Source organism: Garra rufa, chromosome 4, assembly GCF_049309525.1.
Source record: "Garra rufa chromosome 4, GarRuf1.0, whole genome shotgun sequence".
Lineage (NCBI taxonomy): Eukaryota > Metazoa > Chordata > Actinopteri > Cypriniformes > Cyprinidae > Garra > Garra rufa.
The window spans coordinates 20,498,792-20,505,252 of NC_133364.1; the positions used below are offsets into that span (position 1 = coordinate 20,498,792).

General features: G+C 34.7%; 1 long non-coding RNA gene across 1 annotated transcript; it reads right to left on the reverse strand.

Annotated features, from left to right (window-relative positions):
* Positions 1–3,749: 3,749 nt before the first annotated feature.
* Positions 3,750–5,183, reverse strand: LOC141333669 (uncharacterized). The gene is made up of 2 exons (XR_012355412.1): positions 4,573–5,183; positions 3,750–4,318 (listed from the first exon to the last, which is right to left on the reverse strand). It is a non-coding gene; the product is annotated as an uncharacterized lncRNA (long non-coding RNA).
* Between the last annotated feature and the right edge of the window lie 1,278 nt (positions 5,184–6,461).

Sequence of the window (6,461 nt, forward strand, 5' to 3'; positions counted from 1 at the left end):
TGCTGAAAAACCAAAGAATTTGTGGGACCTGAAGAATTATTCTGAAGAACAGCAGGCTGTTTATCTGTTCAGGACAAACAAGGGACTCATGAACAACTATCACTAAACACAAAAACACAACTGTGGATCATTCAGGTTTTAAGAATCAAGTGTACGTAGACTTTTGAACAGGGTCATTATTAAAAATTCAACTATTATGTTTTCTTGTGGTCTATGCAAATGTCTTTTATGTGAAATATCTTACTCAGGTCAGTTTTAATTAAAAACATATCATGCATTTTGTATGATCCCTTATTTTAGTAAAATAATTAACATTTTGCAGATTCCGCAAGGTGTATGTAAACTGTTGACCTCAATTGCACATGAAATAAATGATCTAATTTACTTTTCCTTAAGAGAATTAAGTATTTATTTAGGTGCAAAGTGACAAAACCTACATAACTAGTGGGCAATTCCAGTAAATGCTGAGATTAATAGGGAAAAGAGGAACATGAGCAATATATTTGCATTCAAAACTGTTAAAGTCTGTAAATATTCAGGCAAATATCAGCATTTAAAACATTTTCGCCTCAACTATCGTAAATTGTGAACATCCAAATTATTTAACCAATGCACAAATGAGCATGTTGGTTAGATAATTTTTTGACATGCTCAAAACCTTAGTTCTTTTTGTACTAGACAATCCTAATTTTTAACAAAGTGTGATTTCTTACGGTAAAAAAACAGCTCATTTAATAGAAAATCATAATAAATTTGCATAATTGCATCCACACATGCTGCATGTTTATTTTGCAATGAAATTACGTAATCTTTTTGAATGGAATATTTCCCAAAAGTCAAGGCAGAAAGCCAGAAGGGGAAGCCATTGCAAGAATATGAATGTCTGTATACAGGAATAGATCTGCCCTGTTTTTGTAACAATATATATATATTGTGTAATTTTCCATCTTGTGGGGTGGAGCCAAAGACTTTCATGCAAGTAGATAATAAAGCTCATCTTTTTCCAAACAACTACTTATAGACCATATTGTTTCACTGCATAATAACTGAGCATTATCGATATACCCAGCTGTAGGACAGACTAATTTGTCTAATAGCGTCTAGAGGACCTCCTATCTGTGAGGGCGGGTGGAAACTCAAGCACTATTCTTAGCTACATCTTCCTGTCAGGGTGGACGTTCCGAGTTTCTCTATGACAGTTACAAGCTGCTGGATTCTTTGTTGTTGCTAAGTGCTACATGCACAAAGAAACGAGAGTAACACGGAGTGAGAGTATTGACACTAAAGCTTCAGAGATGTTTATACTCAACTGTGTGTGCGCACATCTGTTCAAGTCGTCCAAGAGAGAGCGCTGTTGCTCCATATCCTACAGGCATAACTACTATGAAAGTCTACATTAAAACACGGAAGTCTACAATAATACCTGGTGAAAGCCGTCTGTTAGCATTCCCATGCAGAAATATATAGCCTGCACACTTAAAAATAACGGATCTAGAAGGACGTTTAAACAGCAATGCCATGGAAGCAGCATTTTTGGCACAGAACCTTTTGGTGAACCCTTTCTTCTTGATGTGGAATACAAATCTAATCTTTCTTGAGTAACAGAAAGGTTCCATGGATGAGCAAATACACACATATGATGCTCACGTTACATTTTTATAACTTTACACAATGTCAAGTATCTTGGTTAAAGGAGTTATCACAGGAACAGGATGTTCTTTATCTCTTCCTGATGCTATGACTCAGCTTTTGTGAACTGAAAAGTAACTAGAATAACGGGAACATCCTGATGAAATATTAAAAAAACTAGAACTGATGACAAATCCACAAAGTTGTATATAAACCCACATTGTTTGTGTAATTCAAATACAAGAAAAAGCTGAGAACAGCCATTTCTAAAAAAAAAAAAAAAGACTTTCTTCTTTGAAGAGAAAACGAGGCTGTGGCTTTCACGGAAAGGCTTGGCTAGATCATATTGCTCAATAACAATCATCTACGTCAGGGTTCTTTTCAAAGCTGCCAATATGCGACATCAGCTTTGCAAAGACATGTCTCTAGGTAAAGAGGAACGGATTTCCATGGAAAATCGGGACCGTAAGCAACGTTTTACCTGATTAACAAATCACTTCAATCATCTTCCATAAAACTCACTTACTGTTTTTCACCTGATCAGCTTGTTTTGAGATAAACATACCCCTATGAAAGAGTGCCATTGTGTGGTTGTTATACAAGTGTGGTCACAAAACCCTCAGGTTTGTCAAACAACAGCTTGGCAAATTGAAAGCTTTGTAATTCAAAACAAGAACACTTTTCAAACTTTTAGTGCACATAACCAGGCTTCTTTAATGATATACACTGCTAGTGTATATTCTTATTCAGTTTAATATAAAACAGTGAGTTTTAGTAACACAATTTTGTTTGGCTAATATCTTTCAAACCCTTTATCCGAAAACCCAAGTGAAAAAACAAGTGCACTTCCATAATGTCCTTAAAGTGCTCTATTTTCACACACTGGTTATGTTCTAATTATTCTTTAGTACTTTTAAAAAATCTTAAGTACTTGTAGTACACTTGAATCCATCTTTCATACACTAGTGGAAAGATAGTATGCTAAAAGCTTTAGTTCATATTCATGGTGTCCCAAAATGGCACATATAAGTACACTTAGATGTTCTTTAGTTCATCTAAAGAAGTACTAATGAATCACTTTTAATATAGACTACTAGTCAAAAGTTAAGAACAATAAGATTTTTATGTTTTTTAAAGAAGCGTCTTCTGCTTACTACGCCTGCATTTATTTGATCTATTTGAAGTATAGCAAAAAACAGTAACATTTTTAAATATTTTTACTGTTTAAAATAACTCTTTTCTATTTGAATATAGCTTAAAATGTAATTTATTCCTGTGATCAAAGCTACATTTTCAGCATCATTACTCCAGTCTTCAGTGTCACATGGTCTTTCAGAAATCATTCTAATATGCTGATTTGCAGTATTTTTTTAAAGCAGCTGAATACAATTTTTCAGGACTCTTTTGATTAATATAAAGAGCCAAAGACATTTTTGCAACATTATACACCATTCAAAAGCTTGAAATCACCATATATATATATATATATATATATATATATATATTTTTTTTTTTTTTTTAAATAGAAATTAATACTTTTATTTTGCAAGGATGCTTTAAATTGATCAAAAGTGATGATAAAGACATTTATAATGTTAAAAAGATTTCCATTTGAGATAAATGCTGTTCATCTGTACTTTCTATTCATTAAAGAAACTACTCTGTTTTTGAGCAGCAAATCAGAATATTAGAAAATATTTCTGAAGATTTATGTGACTGGAGTAATGCTAAAAATTCAGCTTTGAAATCACAGGAATAAATTACATTTTAAAATATATTCAAAAAGAAAACAGTTATTTAAAATAGCAAAAATGTTTTAAATTTTTTACAGTTTCTGCTGTACTTTGGATCAAATAAATAAAGGCTTGGTGAGCAGAACAAACATTAAAAATTTTACTGTTCAAAAACATTTGACTGGTAGTGTATTAAGTACAAATTTAGTGCATGAAAATAGTGCACTTTTTCTCCTGGGAATGTAAGAAAAGGTGGGAAAAGTGCAAGTTTTGCTCCCTAATGCCAGTTTCCCATGGTGAACACAGTAAATGCATGTTACATTTTCTTTGTGTTATCATCGTCTTAATATTAACAACATATAAAAAGGAACAAACATTACAAAAACATTTGACCATAACAAAATTTTATGGCAGTCCAGCATGTTCACATAGCATTTTTGTATGATTTTATGCTTTCAGTCTCTCCTGAAGAATCTGCTGGATACTCAGACTCAAAATAGTTCATTGCAGAAACCATAACAAAGAGTTGCTATCTCATATGGCTGTAGAGCGACTAGCCATTATTGATGTTCTTCATGTCTCATATTTCACGTGACTCACACAGCTCACAGTAGTGTAATAGAGGAAATAATTCCACAGTAGGCTTTAGTTGGTCAGTAACGATAACACACCGATTATTTCTCCTAGTGCAATTAAAGTCTCGCCACCGTTGGCAGTGGAAAGCTCATCTCGATCCGTTGCGCTTGGTGTTTTTGGCAGCAGCAGTCTGTGATGGAGACACGCTGGGATGCTTGTCTATCCAGCTGTCGTCTGCCAAGCCCGGTCCTTGAGGATACATCAGACCGCCGACAGAATCAACCAGTCCAAATAGAGCCACCAGAAGAGAAAACGCGGCCCCGATAAAAGAGATCTTCAGAAAGGCGATTCCCGACATGTTTTACTCCAGGTATCCAGGACTGTCCATTAAAAACAACAAAAACACACACGAGCCACGCTTTCATTAATACCGGAAGTTAATATATTGGCTTAAGAATAGCCTTCAATTAATTTCTTATGTAACAAGAAACTGTTTTTCATCAATCTCTTAAGAAAATTAAAAAGAATGAAACGAATACTTCCTTAATGTTAGTTGGAAGAGATAAAATGCCACAAATACGACCCAAAACAGACAAAATACACATACAAAAGTTCACATGTTCGTCTTTCTTACCGAGATGGATGATGGTCTTGCTTGTGTGGGAATTCGTAAGAGCTGTGTCAGTGGATGTGTGCCGCTTTGCCTTTTCATCTCATGGCATCATGTAAAATCCCTTTCGTGGAGTGGGAGTTTCCATAGTATGCAGAAAATCCCACGATGTGAAAGAGTCGTTCTTTTAAGATGAATCTTTTTAATGAATCATTTGAAGTGGTTCACAAAACCGGTCCGACCTACTGCTGGCTTAATGAATCTGTCCACGCTGTTTTTGAGTTAAAAACTCGTGCTTGCATTTTACTTATTACACGAAAAACCCGAAAAAGCCAAAAATTAGGCTAATAGCCAAATGAAATAAACAGGAAATGTGTTTATGACGGCTTTATGACAGTTTTGTTATTACCGCATATCATGAATGACTTTGTTTTTATGAACGGGGACACATTAAATTACAACAAGCTTCCCTTACAAAAACGTATTTTTGGAGCACGTACAGACGTAATTGCGTCAGGACGTAAAGGGTGGCCGAATTTTTTTTTCTTTCAAAACCGGTTCTTTGAAACCGTTCAAAAGAACCGATTCGCGGAATTGAATCAGACTGTCCATTACTAATTCATAATCTGCTGCTATTTTAAATATTTTATATAGAAATTTAGAACAAATAACGAACTACTTTTCTTAAAATTAGTCAGTAGCTATGATCTTATTTGATATTCCAGTGTAACAGGATGTTCTTTGTGAGTCACCAGAAAGTACCAATTAAAAAGTCTACAGGTAAAGTGACTAAACGTTCTTGAATTAAATATTAACATTCTTATATACGTATTTGTAATGTGTAAAGTATTAACAGTTTATGACTTTGAGTACAAATAAAAAACTAGGTTGACATGTGGGGAACGACGCAATGAAGGTATGAAGATGTAAAAATGGTCTATGTTGCCCTCTTCTGGTGGTCGAAAGAAAATGGATGATAAATAAATTACCATAAATGGTCGATAGGGGGAGCAAAAATCAAAACAAAGTATTAAAGTTTTTTGGACATGTACAAAGACAATACCGTGTAAATAACATGGTTATGAACATGGTAAATGACTAGTATTCTAGTAGGCTATATATAGTTTTTGTAGGGGGTGAAATGGACTGCAGGTAGAGTTGGATAAATGGTATTACAGTAGTCAACATTCAATGTTGATCAACAAAAAGGTTCATCCAAGTTGTCCTAAGACAAGAATGGGTATTGTTTTGGTTTTAGGACAACTTTAATAAAAGGTTTTGATCCACTTCAAATGTTGACTACTGTAATACCTAATGCTAATGCACTGAATTGCTGCACACACACACACGGAGATGCATCAGAAAGTCAGGAGAGGACCTCTGTATCATGTGCTTGACCCTGTCACACCGTTGAATGAATGCATCTCCCCACAAAATATGTATGAGATTCAGTGTCATGGTTATGGAGACCACATGAGACACATGGTTTGATTCACCAGACAGGATGACAAATTCATTATGTATGACTATGCATAGTTTTGAATGTCTTCCACACACTGTGTCAAGTTTAGCACGTGTGATTTTGAAGACAGTCAGCTACTGTTTCCCCATCCCATAAGGTCTAAGAGGATTTCAGCTTAAGCTACTGTCTCCAACCAGCAACCACCTGCTTTTGCTTAATACGAAATAATAATATACAGGAAAAGAAAGCCTTCGGTTATAGTGCACAATGCACTTATCAGCTACTCAATGACAGAGTGTTTTGACAATCTGTGACCTTGTCATTGTGAGGAATGCTTATTTATAGAGACTTTGTAATCTTGATTGTTTATGAATACACCCCTAACCCTCAACCTTCCCCATGTGCTATAAACAATGAAGGATACTGGCATTTTGTATGGCTTAATGTAATG